General features: G+C 38.9%; 1 long non-coding RNA gene across 1 annotated transcript; it reads right to left on the bottom strand.

Annotated features, from left to right (window-relative positions):
- Positions 1-18536: 18536 nt before the first annotated feature.
- Positions 18537-20073, bottom strand: LOC145006347 (uncharacterized). The gene is made up of 3 exons (XR_013662876.1): positions 19972-20073; positions 19783-19844; positions 18537-19088 (listed from the first exon to the last, which is right to left on the bottom strand). It is a non-coding gene; the product is annotated as an uncharacterized LOC145006347 (long non-coding RNA).
- Positions 20074-20982: the final 909 nt, after the last annotated feature.

The raw sequence follows: 20982 nt of genomic DNA, 5'->3' as shown, positions 1-20982 counted from the left end.
AAGAAGGAGACCCTTTGGCTCTTTTAGCCATCTTCTTTACCTTTTTCGATTTTGATTGAGAAGGTGCCTCTGCCTCAGATTTGCGTTTGGAGGACCTTCTCTTTCTCTCCTTCTTTGGTGCGGTTTCTTTCTTCTCCACTTTCTCCTTTTTGCTCGCTCGCTTGCCACGGTTGGCAGGTTGATCAAGGGCATCAAGAGCAGCACGTTGTTCCTCAGACAGAACCCTAGGAGGCAAGGGTGTTCTGGTGCTGTAGTCAGCCATGATTTTGCTATGTGGCGTGACGCACCTGTACAGGGACTCAGGGATCAGTCCATAGTGAGAAAACTTACTTGGATCGGAGACTATGATCTTCTTGGTGTGGTAAGTGGTAATTGAAGCCGTAAGAGCATCCTTCATTACTGGGATGTCAAGGGAATCCATGGCCCTTCTGGTAATAAGCGTCCAAAACCTGCCGCACGATCTCTCGGAGTACCTGGTAGTTGTGTTGAGACTCTGAACAACTTGAGCCCAGATTATGGACCCATAATCGAGATTAATACCGTTGTAAAGACCATACATGATGGTCATAAACCCTTTGCTTGTGGTGTCAGAACCACCACATCTCTCCGCTAAACCCTTAATTAGAAGGGTAAGCAATCCATTCCATTGAGACGGAAGACAGGATTTCTTGACCTTGGCAATGGAGGTAAGAACATCCGTATACCCCATATCATACATCATTGAAAAAAGTTGCACCGTGGAGATGAAGTCCAGTGAGATCACGGAGGAGTCGACGGCAAGCCCTAGAAGAGAGCAAAACCGTGTTTTGGACACCGAGGTTTTCTTGTCGTGAATGGTGAAGAAGATGCGGTCTTTATGTTTGTCGAAGTTGGCCGTTGTGTAGACTTGGGAGAGTAGGGACATTGGAACGGCCTCCACTTGCGTTAGTGCCAACAGCAAGGGGGAATATTTGAGGCATTCCACCACGTATAGCATGTATGAGTCATAAAGGAATGGGGTCATCTCTATGATCAAATTCTGATTAGGTTTGATTGAGAGCAAAGAGGAGGATGCAGATTGATCTTGTGCGGAAGAGGAAGTCGCCATTGTTGAGTTGTGGAAGAAGATGAACAGTGGTAACTTTTTCAGAGAGAGAATTCTTGAGAGGTAAATGCCAAAGAACACGATCACGCCTTATTTATACCATTCTTAGGAGAGAGAAAATTGTGATGATGAAGAAACCAAAACGTCGGCTGAAAAAGCGCGATTGGATGTTATGGTGTATCCCAGGAATCCGTCAGCACACGTGGGTGTGAAACGAATCATTTGCACGCGCTCAAATCCTTTTCGTACCATTTGAAATTCCTTGTGCCCTTGTTTGATTACAACTGAAACTTAAAACCACATACCAAACAGCAATTTAGAATGTTGGAAAAATTAATTTTCGTGTATAAGAGTGTGAAAGATAAAGAAGTAAATCAAAGGTGTTTGGGATGTGAGTGTTGTCTAGTAAGAAGACAGAAAGCGGAAGATTCCGGGCAAGAATCGCTTCCTTCAAAGCCAAGAGTGACCTGAAGTGCTTGTGTGGTTTCCCGAGAAATACAATCAGTTGTCTTTGAAGAAACAATGAAAGGCATCTTTTGATAATCGCTGAATGGTGGTTGAACTCAAACCAAGCATCAAGTCTTAACATAAAACTGAGTGTTGGTAGAGTTACCTGTGAGACCGATGAGATCAGTTGAACAGGTAGGTGGGAAGTATTTCGTGATGTGAATGGTATAGACAGAAATCTCAAGAAAAAATTAAACTGGACCTCTTTGGGAAGAAATGTCTTAGATGGAGACAATTTCATAAAAGATCACACAGAAAGAAAAAGAGATTTCCAAGTAATAGCTTGAGTTTATCACTCACCGTCAATTCATATTAGGTGTTGGATTTTGGGTTTCACTTAGAACGTGGTAAACGAATCTAAGATCATAAACATAGATGTTGTGCAACCATAAGCCTCAGTGGTAAAGACCGAAAGCATCAAGGGTTACTTTGGGGAATCGAAGGTAAATGAAGAAGATGAGGAGAGGGTTAAGAGACCGAACGTACCTTCTGCTACAGAAATGGGACAAAGCAGAGCAACTCATGTTTCAGATGAGTAGAGGAAGGTAGCTCTAGAACGAGTGTGAGAGAATAGCCTGATTGGGAAGAAACGATAGGTGTTGATCGAATCATTAAGGCATGCTCAAGGTCATAGAGGCTTGCGACAACATACAGCAGCATGCTTCTAGGGACGTCTAACTAGTCTGATAAAGAAAAAACATATCTGGGTAAACACTATAGAAGGAAATGCTTGTATTCACCTGTGCAAAACGTACACCGACTAGAAAGATAAAATGTTTTTGTAATTTTAGAATTTTCTGAAAAATAAATAAAAACAGAAAGATAAAATGTTTTTGGAATTTTGGAATTTTCTGAAAAATAAATAAAAACAGAAAGATAAAATGTTTTTGGAATTTTGGAATTTTCTGAAAAATAAATGAAAACAGAAAGATAAAATTTGTACAACAAAAAAAAATTAGGAAGCAGAGATAGACCGATCGATCTGTGTATTTCGGCGATAGATTCAGAATCGAGAAGAACTGAGCGGTCTATCTTGGTCGGTTCCGTAAATCTTTTAGAGCAGAGAGAGACCGAGCGTGCTGTTTGCTTGAGCGCCTTTAAATTACTGGGACAGAGAGGGACCGAGCGGTCTGGTTGTTTCGGTTCCTTTATTTTACCAGAGCAGAGAGTGACCGAGCGGTCTGGTTGTTTCGGTTCCGGTAAAGTGCCAGAGCAGAGAGCAACAGAGCGGTCTGTTTGCTTCAGTTCCTTGATTCTTAAATAGAGATTTGAGGATTTGGGACCGACTCTGCAACCATCATACCCAAGCCTTGCAATATTTTATTGAATGATGCTTCAGGAAGAGCTTTTGTAAAGACGTCAGCCAGTTGATCAGTGGTTCTTACGAAGTGAACTTCGACGTTTCCATCTTCCACGTGATCTTTGATGAAGTGATACCTCAGTGCTATGTGTTTGGTTTTGGAGTGTTGCACTTCATTATGATAGATCCTAATTGCACTTTCAGAGTCACAATATAGTGGGATCTTCTTCATATTGAGTCCGTAGTCTCGAAGTTGACTTTGGATCCAAATCACTTGTGATGTGCAGGATGCAGCTGCAATGTATTCTGCTTCGGCAGTAGACAACGACACGCACGTTTGTTTCTTGGATTGCCAGCTGACTAACTTCCCGTCAAGAAATTGACAGCCACCAGTTGTGCTTTTACGGTCGAGCCCACATCCTCCAAGGTCAGCATCAGAATAGGCTTGAACAAAGAAGCCTGAGTTGGATGGATACCATAGACCTAAGGAGGTGGTTCGCTTGAGATATCGTAAGATGTTCTTCACTGCAAGCATGTGAGGTTCACGTGGGTTTGCCTGAAATCGAGCACAATAACACACAGAAAACATTATATCAAGTCTGCTAGCAGTTAGATACATTAGTGAGCCAATCATTTGACGATAGAGCGTGATATCGACAGCCGGTTTGTCTAGGGATGGGGTAAGCTTGGTGCCGAATGCCATTGGGACTTTGACTTTTGTGTCTCCCATCATACCAAACTTTGCTAGGAGAGTCTTCGTGTAAGCTTCCTGATTAATAAAGATGCCTTCGGGTCCCTGTCTTATGTTTAAACCAAGGAAAAAGTTAATAGGACCCATTGAGCTCATTTCAAACTTAGTCTCCATCAGCTTTCTGAATTCAGCTGTTAAGCTGAGATTCGTGGAGCCAAAGATGATGTCATCGACATAAATTTGAACTATCATAAGGTGGTTACCTTCCTTTTTGCGAAAGAAGGTTGGGTCAACCGAACCTTGTTTAAATTTAGACATCTTTAAAAATTTTGTAAGCGTTTCATACCAAGCCCTCGGAGCTTGCTTGAGGCCGTACACAGCTTTGTCCAGAATATAGCAATGATTTGGATGCTTTTCGTTCACAAACCCAGGAGGTTGCTCCACGTACACAGTTTCTTCGACTTCTCCATTGAGAAATGCACACTTGACGTCCATTTGGAAAACCTCAAAGTTCTTGTGAGCAGCATAAGCCAGAAATATTCTAACAGATTCTAGCCTAGCTACTGGAGCGAAAGTCTCTTCATAGTCTATCCCTTCCTCCTGACAGTATCCCTTTACCACCAGACGAGCCTTGTTCCTTATAACATTACCTTCCTTGTCCATTTTGTTCCTAAAGACCCATTTGAGACCAACAACCGAAGCATTTGGAGGAGTTGGAATGAGGCGCCAGACTTTGTTCCTTTCAAATTCGTTCAGTTCATCTTGCATTGCTTGAACCCAATCAGAGTGATCTAGGTCAGTATTAACTGTCTTTGGTTCAACTTTTGATATGAATGAGTTAAACATACAAAACTCAACCTTTGAAAATAAGGATGTCTGTTTTGCCTTCAGTTGTGATCGGGTCAGAACCTTTTCAGAAACATCGCCAACTACTTGAGAGACAGGATGATCTCTGGTCCATTTGATAAGAGGAGGGTAATTCGGATCAAAGGTTGGATCTAGTTCAGCATTGATCATTTCTTATGGCTCAGATTGGCTATCGTAACCGAGCATCATATCATTATGTTCCCCCTCAATTGATGAGCTTTGAGAAACCTGAAGTTCAGGTGTTTCTTGTGGTACTGAGCTTCCATGTGCTGAAGCACCTTCGGTTGGAGAAGCACCTTCGGTTGATGAAGGACCTTCGGTTGAAGTTGTAGAATTGGGCTCCCCCTGGACTTGTGAGCTTGGCTCCCCCTCGACTTGTGGGCTTGGCTCCCCCTCGACATGAGAGCTTGGCTCCCCCTCGACAGAATCGTTGTTGGATGGAGAGGCGTTAGGGGTTGATTCTCCTTCATGCATTCTTCTTGCAGCATCTTCGACAATCTACTTCATGTGATCAACTTTGTTGTCTGCTGCACCTGCTTCAGAGATTGAAGCTTTCTCTAGTTCGTCAAAGAGCTCCAGAAATGTCTCGTATAAATTGGCGACCGAAACTGTGACTTTGTTAGTTAGAGGAAAGATTTCCCCTGCGGTGTCTTCTTTGGCCTGCAGCTTCTTGACATAGGTATCGTCAAAGGTCACATAGTACGTTTCTTCAATCCTTCTCGAACGCTTGTTTAGGACCCTGTACGCCTTGGATGTGAGAGAGTAACCCAGAAAAATTCCCTCGTCGGCTTTGACATCAAAATTGTTGCGGTGTTCTTTAGAATTAAAGATGAAACACCTTGAGCCGAACACATGGAAAAATTTCACATTGGTCTTTCTGTTGTTCAGTATCTCATATGGAGTGAGCTTGAACCTCTTGTTGAGATAGGACCTGTTCTGTGTAAAACAAGCAGCCGAAATAGCGTCAGCCCAAAAATAAAGAGGTAAGGAAGCGAAACTTAGCATGGTTCGGGCGGCTTCACACAAAGATCGGTTTCGTCTTTCGACTATTCCGTTCTGTTGCGGTGTGTAGGGAGCTGAGAAATTGTGACTTATTCCCTTTTCTGCAAGAAACTCTTCGAACTCCCTGTTCTTGAATTCGAGACCATTGTCGCTTCTGATGTTGCGAACAACCTTCTTGAGCTGTACTTCAATTTGCTTGATAAACACTTTCAGCTTTTGAGTCGCTTCAGATTTGAGCTTTAGAAAGAACACCCATGTAAATCGTGAAAAGTCATCAACAATAACAAGAATATACTTGCTACCACCGATGCTTTCGGTAGATGAAGGACCACACAAATCGATATGAAGTAATTCGAGTGGTTCAACAACTTTTGTATTGATTATAGATGGGTGACTTTGACGACTCTGCTTCCCCATTTCGCATGCAGCACACAAATGATCTTTGTCGAACTTGAGCAATGGAAGACCCCTAACATGACCTCCAGTGACAAGTCGGTTGATATCTTTAAAATTGAGATGAGATAATCTTCGGTGCCACAACCAGCTTTCGTCAGATTGAGCTTTTGACAACAAGCATATAGCTGGGTTTCCTTTGATGGGTCTAAGGTTTAAGGGAAACATTTCACCCTTTCGCTCTGACTTGAGAATCACTTTCTTTGTCTTTTTCTCTATGATTTCAGAACCTTCATTATCGAACGAGACTTTGAGACCTGTACCTCCAACAAGCTGAGATACACTAATGAGGTTGTGTTGGAGTCCTTCCACATAAGCCACCTTCCTTATAGTAAAATCCCCATTTGTTATCATCCCGTATCCCTTTATGATGCCGAAAGAATTATTTCCAAACTTGACGTTGCCACCATTTGCAAGAGATCTGTATTCCCTAAGCTCCTCTTTCCTCCCTGTCATGTGACGTGAGCAGCCACTATCGATGTACCATTCTTCGTCGAACTGCTCGTCACTTATAACCTGCAAAAATTAGACAGATTTAGGAACCCAAAGTTTCTTGGGTCCACGTGAGCTTTGCATGGGAACGAGAACAGTAAGAGAGACGTCAACAAGATAAGTTCGTTTTATAAGAGTTGTTTCATCTTTTCTTTTAATGGTAAAAACTTTTATTTTGTTAGGATTGGGTGTGTTCGGTTTGGACTCTGGTTTGGATTCATTGACCTTCTGCTTTCCCTTTTGTTCAGCTGACGAATGAGGTTTTTGAGAACAAGCGGAATTAGCTTTAGAGCAAGATGGAGACGAATTGGAGGAAGTAGAAGAATTAGAAGAACGAGAAGAATTAGAATGAGAGGGTTTGGATTGAGAGGATTTCCTGGCTGGAGACTCTAGGTGCCCCTTTTGCTTTTGATCGTTGGAGGGACTGACCTTAGAGTTTTGTTCTCTTTTGACTTCAGAACCGAACCTTTGCGTTCGGTTGGAGCTGTCTTTGGAACCGAACCTTTGGTTTCGGTTGATGTGACTTTCAAGCTTTCCTACAGGATTGTTTTCATACTTTAGATTCTTGTCTTGGTGTGAGAAATATGCATTCTGGGAATGCCAGAATTGTTTCCTTCCAGAAAGGTTCTTCCTGTATCTATTGTTCCTTTCTCTCTTCCTATTCCTCATCTGTGTAGGTTGATGATGAACATTTGCTTTCGGTTTTGGTGTCTCCTTGTCTGGTTCCTTTTGAACTGCAGGAGTTTTACTTTGAGCTGAAGGAGCAGAGGGAATGTCTTCCTTTACCGAACGATCATCCTTCTGAGGAATATCTTTTGTACCACTGGTACTTGGCTCATCGAAATTGTCCGGCTTATTCAAGGGTTCATGTATGTATCTTCCTTTGCTCTTCCAGGAGGTTCTTTCAGATAAACCAATGGTTTCGTTTGCATTATCTATTGGAGCTTCCCAGAAGTATTCATCGCAGCCATCAGCATTGTCTTCGTTTACAATAGCTGTGAGTTCAGCTGTTTGATGTTCGGTAACTCCTGTCACCTTGTATACTTGATTCGGAGTGGTCCTGACCTTTTGATACACAACTGCTTTCTCAACTAATAATGGGGACTTTTGATGGGACAACCGAGCGAACTCCACTGAATTTTCAGAAATAAGATTCTTGTGGTTTTCAGGTTCGGTTTTAATAAATTCTGAGCAGTCAACCGTGTCCTCTACAGAAATTTCACTCATGTTTTCGTCCTCGTTAAGCTAAGATGCATTTTCAACATCAATTTTGTTTTCTGAGCTTACGTTAGCGTTTAAAGAGTCAAATTTTTGCATGGTTTCGGTTCTTAGTTTAAGTCTGTCATTTTCATCCAAAAGATTTTTAAGCATGTCCTTGTGGTCTTTGGATTTAATGAAGGACTCAATTTTGTCCAGTCCATACATGTAGGTCGGATTGACATCATCAGACGATATCACACTCTCATAATTGTAGGCTTCGGCATCGATTTCATCTTCCTTAAACTCTAGGAAGGGCAAAATCATGCGGTGGATCTTTTGGCCTATTTCACAATCCAAGTGAAGCTGAGTAATATTAGAATACAAACGTTTAGCAATTAAACAAAAAACATTCCGCTGTTTTAACAATTTTAAATTGTCTCTTTGCAAATAAATGTTTTCATCTTTAACTTTGACTAATTCCGACTCCTTTAACTCTATCCACATTCTCCGCTCCTCACTCTTCGACGCCACCCTGCTCAATTGATCAGTTAGGTTAGAGTTGGTGACTCGAGTTTGAGTTAAGCTACTATCTAGATGAGAAATTCTTGTATTAACGTTTTTTAGTTCTTTCTCATATGAGGATGAGGGTACTTTGCATGAAATAAAGACAGATTGTACCTTCTTTATCAGTTCATCGAGCTCACTGAACTGTTGGCTAAGTGGTTTGGCCGCAAAACACATATCCTCCTGTACCTTCGGTCCATTGCTTCCTCCATCGGTGTTGTATCCCCTCATTTGAGATACGTCAGTCACCATGAAGCATCTTCCTCCACTGCTTTCCTCCTTAGCCACATAAGCCTTTCCATGGGTAGGCTTCCTCACTTCATCGTCTTCTGAGTCGGTAGACCAAACTTCCGTGCTACCAAACTCGTCACCTTTAACCGAACCCTGCACAATAAGAGCATTAACAGAAGGATTAGCAGTAGACTTCTTCTTTCTCTACTCGTCCAATCTTTTCTGCAACACAGCTTCCTCATCATTTCCATCATCTTTTTCAGCCATCTTCTTAAGGACACAGTCCTTGGCATAGTGGTTTTTCCCACCACGGTAGAAACAGCTTACTCCGGAATCGCCATCCACCTTCGTTTCCTTCTTGTGCTCCTTAGCCTTCGGTTCATTATTCACTTTTTCAGAGCTGTAACTCCCCTGCCAGTTTCGGTTTTTGTTGCTGGGGAATCTCATCTTTATGAACCTCTTGGGATTAGACACCATCATGGCGTAATCCTCAGACGTGAGATCATATTCCTCCAGGTTAAGGTCTTCATCTTCCATCACAGCTTTACTTTTAGATAGGAGGGCCAACGAACCAAGACTAGAAACGACGTCCTTTTCTTGCATCACAATCTTCTCTTGGGACTTAAGAATACCCACCAGTTTCGCCAAAGAGTATGATTTAAACTGCTCATGAGCTTTGACTGTGGAAACTACTGCTCTCCATTCAGATCTCAATCCGTTCAAGAAAGTAACCTTCTGTTCGATAAGCTTCCTTTCAATATCGTGTTTGATCATCTTGCTGAGAAGATGATTGAAGCGATCAAACGTCTGGGTCACCGTTTCTTCAGCTCCTTGCCTGAATTCTCCAAACTCAGATAAAAGCAAAGTTTGAATAGAATGTTCAAGATCCTCGTCTGTAGAGTACAGTTCACGAAGTCTATCCCAAACTTCCTTTGCCGTCGTGCATGAGCTAACCAACCTGAATGTGTCAGACTGAAGGGCGAATCTGATCAACCTTAATGCCTTGATATTGCACTGGAATTTATCCTTTTCATCTTGTGCAATGTCCTTCACGTCCTTTAGCAGATCATTGTACTCCTTTTGTGTCTTGATGATTCTGGACGATGCAGAATGAGAAAACGGTCCATTGGTGATGGCTTCCCATATGAGATACCCATTATCCTCCGACCCAATCACGTAGTCTTCAAAGTGATGCGCCCATACTTCATAGTCATGGGTGTATAAGATTGGAATCTTTGTCGTCGAACCGATGCTATTGGAAATATTAATAAGGTTTGATTGCGTGGCATCCATTATGATCGTAAAAACCTGTTCAAAGATCAGACTTGTAATAAAGCAGATTAGGGCAAAACAATAAATATCAAGATACGTCAATAAAGAGATGATGGCTCAATAAATATTGATAATTGCGGAAAAACCCTAATGGAAATCTTTTTCACAAAAAAGATGTGTATCGATTACACAGCCTCCCACTCTGATACCAATTGATGTGATTATTCTTAACCTTTAATCTATAAAGATCGATTAGATCTTGAACAAGTATGTAAATATAAAACTAAATGAATGCAATAATAAGAACAAGTCAAGAATGAATCAAACGAGTCGAATGATTAAACAAAATCCTCAGAAGAGCTCGATTAAGAACATCAACTGTAGAGGATTGGAAGGTTACAACAATGATCAAAGAAGCCTGTTATCGTCTAGATGTATCGCTATTTTCAGATCTCTAAAAACCTTAACCTAATATGCATGCAAGCGTAAACTTATATACAAAACATAAAAGGTTCATGGTTGGACAGGCCCAAACCGGAATACAAAGTAACATAATATGTCGAGCCCAAAAGACGCAATCTTCAATATAATTTTCAGCCCAACAAAAATCCATGGCAATGTCTTCCCATTTACCTATAGGCACAGGTAAAGGTTCTAAACTCCCATATGGTTTCTGATGTTGTGTCTTGACTCTCGCACAAGTCACACACTCGGCCACATACTTTGCAACATCAAGCTTCATCATTGGCCACCAGTAGTAGGGTTTCAACTCCCTATACATTTTAGTGCTACCAGGATGAATCGAGTACATGATCTTGTGATCTTCTTCCATAAAAAGATCTCTAATTCCTCCGGACATATGTACCCAAATCCGATCTTGGAACACCTTTAGTCCGTGACTGTTTATACCGAACACTAATGTTTTACCCAAACGTTCCTCATTTCGGTCATTCTTCTCTAAAGCTTCTTCTTGATCTTTCTTTATACTCTCCACAATTGTCGAGACAACTTCTATTCTCAACACTCTTGGCCTCTTTCTCTAAACATCGACTATCTTACTAAGAGCATCAGCAATAACATTAGCTTTACTAGGGTGGTAAAGTATCTCACAATCGTAGTCCTTGAGTAACTCTAGCCAGCATCGTTGCCTCATATTTAAATCTTTCTGATTAGAGAGATATTGGAGACTCTTATGATCAGTGAAAAGTTTGCACTTCATGCCATAGAGGTAATGCCTCCATATTTTCAGAGCGAAAACTACCGATGCCAACTCCAAATCATGAGTTGAGTAATTCTTTTCATGCTCATTCAATTGTCGAGACACATATGCTATCACCTTTTCTCTTTAGGTCAAAACACAACCCAACCCAACACCATACGCATCGCTATAGACAGCGAAGTCTTCAACTCCATCGGGTAAAGAAAGTATCGGTGCCTCGCATAGCTTCTTCTTTAGCTTCTCGAATGCTTCTTTATGCTTATCACTCCAAGCATAAGTAGCTCCTTTGTGGGTCAAAGCTGTTAATGGAGTAGCAATCGAAGAAAAGCCTTGGATAAACCTTCGGTAATATTTGCCTAATCCTAAAACTCTTCGGATCTCCGTGGGATTTTTCGGTTGTTCCCACTTCATCACAGCTTCAATCTTTGTTGGATCAACCATTATCCCTTCTTGGTTAACCACGTGACCCAATAATTGGACTTCACGAATCCAAAAATCACATTTGGAGAACTTTGCATACAGCTTCTCCTTCTTCAAGACTTCTAACACTCCTCGCAAGTGTCTGCCATGCTCATCTTGGCTTTTCGAGTAAATCAGAATGTCATCTATGAACACTATCATAGATTTATCAAGGAACGGATTACAAACCCTGTTCATTAAATCCATGAATGCTGCTGGAGCATGGTTAGTCCAAACGACATAACCAAAAACTTGTAGTGTCCATATCGTGTTCGGAATGCAGTCTTCTCTATATCCTGCTCTCTTACATTCAGCTGATGATATCCTGACCTTAGGTCAATCTTTGAAAAATAACTTGAACCTTGCAATTGTCAAATAGGTCATCAATCCTTGGCAACGGATATCTATTCTTTATTGTTGCTTTGTTCAGCTCTCTGTAATCGATGCACATTCTCATACTTCCATCTTTCTTCTTCACAACTAACACCGGAGCTCCCCAGGGTGAGGAACTAGGTCTAATGAAACCTTTGGCCAATAACTACTGAAGTTTCATCATCAGCTCCTTCATCTCCGTTGGTGCTAATTGATAAGGTGCTTTTGCTATTGGCGTGGTTGCTGGTAGCAAGTCTATTCTGAACTCCACTTGTCTATCAGATGGTAATCTAGGAAGATCTTCGGGAAATACTTCCAGATAATCACACACCACTTGAATACTCTGCATCACCTTCTTTTCCTTCTTAGCATCAATCACGAATGCTAAATATGATGTACATCCCTTAGTCAAACACTTTCTGACTTTCAATAGGGAAATGATTCCAGAATTTACTCGGAGTTTGTCCCCATACACCATAAATGACACTTTCCCTGGCGGGTTTACTTTTAGTATCTTCTTTCTGCACAATATTTCGGCATTATTGGCACTAATCCAATCCATTCCCAAGACGATGTCGAAACCATTTAGTTCGATAGGCAATAATTCCTCGTGAAACTTATTCCCATTCAAGTCAATTAAGATGTTTTTCATACGATGGCTAACAGGTACAAACTTGCCACTAGCAACTTCGACTAATAACGCATTATCTAGTCTATCAACAAGCAAAGCTAGTTTTCTACCAAACTCATGCGAAATAAAGGAGTATTTGGCTCCAGAATCAAAAAAAAATTGAGCAGGTAATTCGTTTACGAGAAAGGTACCTGAAGCGACATCATCTTCATCTTTCGCAGCCTCAAGTGTCATTTGGAAGGCTCTTGCTTTCGGCTTTGGTGGAATGTTAGGCTTAGCTGCCTCCTTCTTCTTCAGACAGTCTTTCAAAATGTGCCCCTCTTCATTACAACCAAAACACATCCTTTTGTTGGACAGACACTGATTGGCAAAATGTCTAATTTTTTCACACTTGTAGCAGGTCACATCCTTGCTACATTTCACATAGTGCTTTTTCTTTCACTTCTCACACCATTTTGCTTCGCCTCCTTTTCCTCGAAACTTTTTCGAATCAAACTTCGAAAATTTGCTTTTCTTATTGGAACCTGAAGTTCCTTCAAACTTTCTCTTCTCGCCAACTTCAACCTTGATGGCGGTTCTTCCCTTGATCATGTCCTCAACAGACTTAGCAGCCCAAATAGATGTCTCTAGAGTAGGTGCCTGACGAACTGGCACTGCGTACTCCCATGGGAGTCCCTTTGCGTACCGGTCAACCTTTATCAGCTCATCTGGAATGATGCGCAAAGAAAAATCCATCTTGTCTGTAAAGTTATTAGTGTATTCATCAACTGACATGCTGCCTTTCATCAATGTCAGAAACTTATTTTCCAACTCCAATAGATTTTGAGCCGAGCAGAACTGCGCCAAGAACTCTGCCCATGACAATTGCAGTGGCTCATTAGGGCTTAAAGTCTTCCCTAGAGTGTTCCACCAACGAAGGGCTCCACCTCGGAACCGACGCACTACAAAGGTAGTCTGCAACTTGCCTATGCAGCCACAAGTTATGAAGGCTAACTCCATTTCAGAGATCCAATCCATCACTCCGATCGGGTCCTCCTTTCCAGTGAAGGTTGATGGTTTGCAAGTCAGAAAGTCCTTGTAGTTGCATCCTATTCCATCATTTCTTCCATCCTGATTGTTTTGTCTAACTATCGGTGGGTTGGCTTGACCAACAGACCCACTGAAGTTTCCACCTTCCGAGTGCCCTTCATTCACTTCGGGCTCTTCCACTTGAATTAACAGTTCTTCACGATTTCGTTGAAGCAACCGCCTAGTCTCCTCCATTTGATGATCCAACATTGTTTGAATCGTCATTTGTACACCAGCCATTGTTATTGGCTCAGGTGCTACAGCTACAACAGGTATATGTTCAATCACTGGTGGTTGATTCCTGTTTTCATCAGCATTTCCAACTCCACTCCTCGTTCTCACCATTTTTGATCTACACACCAGATAAGGTGAAATTAGATCCTCATTCACGATAGATATTTAAATCATCCTTATCACTTCGAAACGTTTACATGCTAGTTCTAAATTTGTAGACGTACACTTAGAATCCTACACACATAAGGTTTCCAGATCCGGTCGGCAATAGACCATAGATCCGAACAAATAATATCATGTATGGCAACAAATAACATTTAGCACATAAAAGCATTTTAGGCAACTTTCCTAAAATAAACTAGTGCTAGTGTCTAAAACATAATAGACACACATCTCAAAATTTCACTTAGCATTATAAGTTTAAGTCTAGAAATCCTACAAATTCCTAGTTCGCTTAAACTAATGCTCTGATAACAACTGTGACATCCCCAAAATCACGGTCAGAGAAGACTGGTTTAATTTATGCTTTTAAAATGATTTCAGAGTAATCCTTTGATTAAAAAAGTTGTGGAATTTGTTCCCAAAAATAAAACGTGATAAAATAATATTTACCAAAGCATTTCATAAAGAAATGTATTTTCATTATATAATCAAAACTCGGGATGTCATGTTCCGATACAGACCATAAATCATAAACGATAACATTACAAGTTATTCAACAAATATATACATATACCAACTTGTAAACAAAAGAACTTGATGATTCATCCATCTTATGCCCTTGCGCCACTTTTTGTAATACAAATAAACTGAGTGGGTCAGGCTTGGGAGCTTGGAGAGCATATAGGGTTTTCAACCCACAATAAATAATTATATTTAATTCCACCAACCAAAAATAACCCAATTACCCATTCCCGTTATTCTCACTTTACATCCCTAAAACAACTAACACAAGGGACCTAGTCTTAAAATATTTCATCGGGGCGACAACACATGCATTCGGGGGTTTCCCGGCAATATATGTCAACTAAGGAAACAATGAGGGGGATAGAGTACAGTGAATGAACACCCAAGTTCATTAACACCTACAGGTGGCGAACCTGCTAGCGTTCCACCGGACTGTCTAGAAAAGTCTGTGGTCATCATCTAAACTCCGCTAGATGACTGAATCAAAAACAACATCGAGGCCTCTCATCTGTTTATCACACAACTATCTACCCATGTTCTACCCGACATATTAGTAGATAAAAATATATATTTTTATACATAGTTTAAAACCTGTATAACATTCTCATTCAATACATATTCCAAACAACAGATGAGACGATTACAACATAACACGTATTTCATAGAGAATAAATCATATCTATGAGATAGAAGAAATGAATATACAGTCATGCATATAACAATAAATCTACACATAACACATATTTCGTATAAAATACTTCATAATTATGCGTTAGAAGAAAGTAACTAGATACTAATTTGATCAGAAGATGATCGGACAGCACTATGGCTTGTAGAAGTAGTATTCTTTGGTAGATCTGGAAGATCTTCACAAAAAACGGACTCCTTACGGGCAGATCTTCGGCTCGGGAATTGCACTTCTCGGGATCTTCGGAGCTTCGGGACTTGCTTCGGGGCTCAGGAATGATACCGGGGATTCGGGATAATTCTTGCACGAAAAACGATGCAAGAACGCGAGAGAAAGGGAAGAAATGAGCAAAAGAATCAGCTGCCCTCAACATCCTTTTATAGGGGGCTGAAACCCGATTTATGCTGGGCGTAAATTTGCATTACGTTGGGCGTAATGTGGATCAGCTCGCTGACTCCCCCCATGGATAATATTAGTTATTTTATATTTAAATTAAATATCGAAAATATTTAATAAACTTCAAAAATTCATATCTTCCTCATATGAACTCCGTTTTCGACGTTCTTTATATCCCCACGTAGGTGAGACTACGCTATACAACTTTCGTTTAGACTCCGTCGGCTAATTTTTAGTTTATTTTTATTATTTATTTTTAGTAGGCCGGGACAGGAAAACTTTGTTATAAATTCATAACTTCTTCATCCGACGTCCGTTTTCGCCTATTTTTTTTTATCGTTTCACTACTATTAATGAGATCTTCGATTCTAGTTTAGATTATTTCAGCTAAAAACCGTTCGGTCTCAAATCGAGTATTCGGGCTGCATACTACTAAGTCGAAACTTAGAAAAATCGTAACTTCCTCATACGAAGTCGGATTTGAGAATTCTTTTTATGCACGCTCTCGGTTTAACGAACTCTACGACTTTCATTTAGATCACTAAGGCTTAATATCGCTCTAACATAAATTTCACTTTTTACGTCATTCAGCGTTGTCGGTTCTGTCGCAAAACTTCGACAGGTCATAACTTCTTCGTTATAACTCAGATTTCGACATTCTTTATATCTTCATAATCCTTGTTTCAACCACTACATCTTTATGCGAAGATATAGGGCCTATCTTATACTTTAATTTTGACGCTTATTTTATTCTTAATTCATTGAATTATAATAATTAAGAAAATAAACACATAATTCACATAGTACTCAAATATTTCATCATTAATACTCCAAAAAGAGTTACAAGGGTTAACCTAGACTATTACATCAATGATAATGCCTAGCTTGGAAACGTGGGCGTTACAGTGTACGCTAGGTAGGTACGGCGAAGGAAAGTCTCACAAGTGCCTTAACATATTTACGTGGACTTTAATGAAAATAACATTACTAGTGTATATTCGTGACTGAAGTTTTATGACACGCGTTTTACATCTTTATGACATAAAGTTTATAACTTGTTCTTTTAAAAGCATTATGATGGACAGATTATGACACGTAAATTTTTCCGTCGTAATAATTATGCTTTGTATACCGTTTTGGATAAATTATTTATAACATTTTTTATAAATAATCATTAATGGAGTTGTCTACTTGTAATATATGTCGTGAAAATAGCATGCCATTCTTGGTTTTACACCCTTAAAATAACGACAATTATAGTACAACTATTTTACTAGTAAAAATCATTTTTAACAAAACAACCAAGTTTTGTAGTTTATTCATCATACCTAAATTTGTTTGAGAGTTTTGTAAAACAATATATTCTATTTTGTGGTAGCCCTAACATGTCACGATTTCCACAAAATACACATAAAATCTTGAAATTTGTTACATCCAAATATTTGTGTAAATATAAGTGTTAAAAATGCATATGTCCAAAAATTAATCATTTTTAGTGTAACTCCAATTTTTTTCACCATTTTGGGCGTTTATACATGACCACATATCTTTTATAACAAAAAGTTCTTATAAACATGTACTTTATGATTTTTTACATCTATTAAGAACCTTTTTGGTTGAGAGCTTGTATCACCTTCAACCCATGACTATGGTACATGAAATTATCCAAAGGATAAACTTAATCTAGCAACATGAGCCTTGTAAATCTCGAGTTTATGGTGTGTTAACATGAAGTAATCAACAGTTACACAATATATAAGATGCATGCTATTACCCAAAGGTTAAACACATTACACAACGGTACATGCAATTATCCAATGGTTAAATGAGAGTTGACTTGTATTCCCCCCAAAAAGTGTGAAGAACACAAAAAAGGTGGGGTATGAAGCTCACCTTGGTTGATTTCGTACGGTAGAAGAAAAAGAATGAATTTTTCGAGCCTAGCCTTGCCTTGGAGTGATTCTCGAAAAGTTGGTGTTTCTAAGAGCTTAACACACAACAAAAGTTTGTAAACAAAACGTTCTTGGCTTAGATATCTATAGAAATCACTTAAGTTTACAAGAAACTTACCAGGCTTATGAGTTGTATGAAGAAAGTCTTGAGGATGGCACCACACACCCACGAATTTTTAAGAGGAAATGAAGGAAAATTCTTGAGAGAAAAGTGTGAAATTGAAATTTTTTTGTGTGTGTGAGGGTGTGGAGGTTAGAGCCGATCATAAGAGGGAGATACGGAAGAGTTGACTTATTTCAAGTTTGATGGGATATGCATGGGTATATGAAGGTCCAAAGCATAGTTGCATGTTGGGTAATAAGGAGGTGGCATGGTATTTTCCATGTCTTTTTTTTTGTTCAAACTCCAACCGACCCCATAGGGTTCTCGGTCCAATGGGTGGCCCAAAAAGAGTGGGTTTCGATTTTTGGCTTGGCCTAACAGGGGTTTTCGGTCCATTAAAGCTTAAAGAAAAAGGATTTCAGCCCAATGAGGTCCAAAGGAAAGCTCTCAGCCCAATAAGGCCTAATGAAAAGCCATTTGCCCAAGTAAGGCCCAAAGGAATGCTCTCAGCCCAATAAGGTTCACGAAAAGAGTTTTCAAGGGTTATCAGCCCAATGGAATGCCCAATAGAAGTTGTCGGCCCAATAGGGCCCAAAGAAAGGTTTTCGGCCCAATAAGGCCAAATGAAGAAGCTATCAGCCCAATAGGGGTTTTAGGCCGAGAATTCTTGGGCTAAGGCCCAAAACTGTGAACTTAGCTATTGGCTCGAGTTTTTGGGCTTGTGTGAGGCTTGATTTACAATGTATGCACATATGAATTTGAATAACATTATAGTTTTAATTTCACTAATTGGGATGTTGCAAGGTTACATGGAGGAAATTGTCTCATACAAGAATTATAATCTCAACCATAATTCGCTAACTATGACATTTTGTGTTTACAAGACAATGTAATTGATGCATCAAACACCCTATTGTGCTGCAAATAAAAAATGTTAGAAACCTACTAGGGAATGACAACAAGCCAATATCCAGGACTAGTTCTTAGTGTTTCAGACCTGTTCTACGGGTTCCAGACTAATTCATCGAACTTCGAAGTATTCCGGAATCCAATTTTATGTCCTGAAACACTTTATTTCGATGTATACTAACATTACATAAACAACTAAACTACTTTGGGTTGGTTCTAACACAATGACATCTTATATTACAACTTTGGAACGTTTTCAGCTCATTCCAGATGTGTTCTTCAAATTCCATAATTCAATGTTTTATTCTGGAACAATACTTTTAGGTGAATAATCACATTATACAAACAACTAAACTACGAACCAGAAAGAATTTACATGTAAAACAACCGAGTCATAGTGATCGTCTTCCATATCGAGGTGATGTGTCGGATATTGGAATCGTAATCGGAGAATCGGAATCATACAGTTGGAATCGAAAGCGAAATAACATGTCGAAGATCGGAATCGAAAATTCGCAACGAGATCTAGAATGAAGTCAAGGTCCAAATTTTTTTCATAATATATTCGTGAATTTGAGTTTTGAATCTGAGATGCAGAATACGTACGGATAGTCCGAAGTTGTTTCCGGAATAGCCCATTCTAGAGGAAATGCATTGAGCAGTCCCACCAGAAAACGAGTCCAAAAAGATTTCCGAAATGATCCATTCTGGAAAAAAATATTATCTTTTAAAAATTAATTTAAATTGGTTATTGTTTTTAAAAACACTTAAAAAAATGATTAATTTACTCGATTCCCTAAAATATATTCACTAGAATCAAATGAATTTTCAAACATGTATTTCTTCTTTTAACTAATACAACATTTCTTATTTATTATTATTTTCTTTTTTTGTTCAACATAAGGTATAACACACATGTTTTAATTTTTTAACTGACAAATATAATATATACAATTTACTCCTAAACTAATACCTAAATCCACTTGCGTCCACGACAGGATTTGAACTTTCGACCTCAATGATAGAGGACACTACCTGATACCGCTGTGTTAGAAGTCATTTGGTTATTATTTAGATTTTAGGGTTCATGTTGGACATTATAATGTATATGGTTATATGCTATGGAAATTATTTATTTATTTATTTGTGTTGTCATATGTCTTCCTAATAATATTGAACATCAAATTGAATTTCATAAATGTCAAATTCGATAATATAAACACTAAGCGTAATTCAAACTCATTGTCAGTTGAATTCTCTATTGTGCTTGTACAAACATCAATCGAGGACATGCGCAATTGCACATACACATGTAGAGTTCAAAATAAGAGCCAGGAATGTGTGCTCGAAATTTCACTATATAGTATATTTCGGAACGTAGGAAGTCAATATGGAACTTACTTATTCTTGTCATATCAGATTACAAAATGCTTTTACGTTATAGCATACTAACCACATTATTCCTGTGAAACAAACATTCATAGTCCATAACTAGGTGTTCCAGATAAAATATTCATCTTGTAACATAATATGTAGACGTGAATGTAAGAATTTAATAATAGATTTTATTTCATTATTGATAAAACATACCTATAGGACAGGTAGCACAACAGTAGATGTATATTGTCTCCAGGCTCTCACTACGCAAAAATCAAAATAGTATCATCTGTTCATTGTGACATTATGTTTTTGTATCTATTTTGAACTATGTATATAGGAAAAACTTGTGCATATAAAAAAAAAAAAATGAGACCTACCCATGTGTTTATGTTTTTAGCATTATTAAATACATATATGTGGTACCATTTGCCATAATGCGATAATGTGGTGAAATCATAGAGGCTAAGTGGTGGGCCCACAAGGGTCTAGATTGAAACAGATGGGCCCTAGTACCACTGACTTTGTTGGGACCCACCATTTTAATAGCTCTGGACTCCACCTATTTTTATATTGCGTGTGTGGAAGTAACTTAAAAGCAGAAGGGGTAGGATTATTGGTTTTGGTGCTGGTTGCTGCTTATTATAAATAAATTCAGATGCACGGGAGTTTACATTTTATTTTTATATTATTATTATATAATCTTTTCTCGAACAAAGGATCTTGCATAACGTGAGTGATTCAGATCTCGTAAATTCAACTGAATAAAGGTCTGATCACATGATTATTGATATGTATATAAATAGAAATATATTCTTAGTAGATGAATGTTTAGATTATTTTTTATTACTTCACAAAATAATAGTACCGAAGTCAACATTCTGTAAAGAGACTTGTATTGCTTTTGAAAAGTCAAAAAAGTGTTATACTGGTAGGAGTAAAATCGAGAGTCGTACACTATAAAGTAAGAGTAAATCTTGTTACGAATGGTTTCATGTCGCTAAGTCCCATGATAATAGCGTGAGATAAATTATAGAATATTAAATATCAAGGAATGTGCTTATGTGCTCGATTGGATCAGGATACCTCCATTAACGTTATACAGTTTTTAGGGTATTATCGGCAACCAGTTTTTTTTTTTTTTTTTTAATATCAAATTTAAAAAACCCCCTTTATGGTGATGTATTAGCTTAAAGTTATTATTATTATTTATTTATTTAATTA

Source organism: Lactuca saligna, chromosome 7 (assembly GCF_052625555.1).
Source record: "Lactuca saligna cultivar CGN05327 chromosome 7, ASM5262555v1, whole genome shotgun sequence".
NCBI lineage: Eukaryota > Viridiplantae > Streptophyta > Magnoliopsida > Asterales > Asteraceae > Lactuca > Lactuca saligna.
This window is presented reverse-complemented; position numbering and strand designations above follow the sequence as displayed.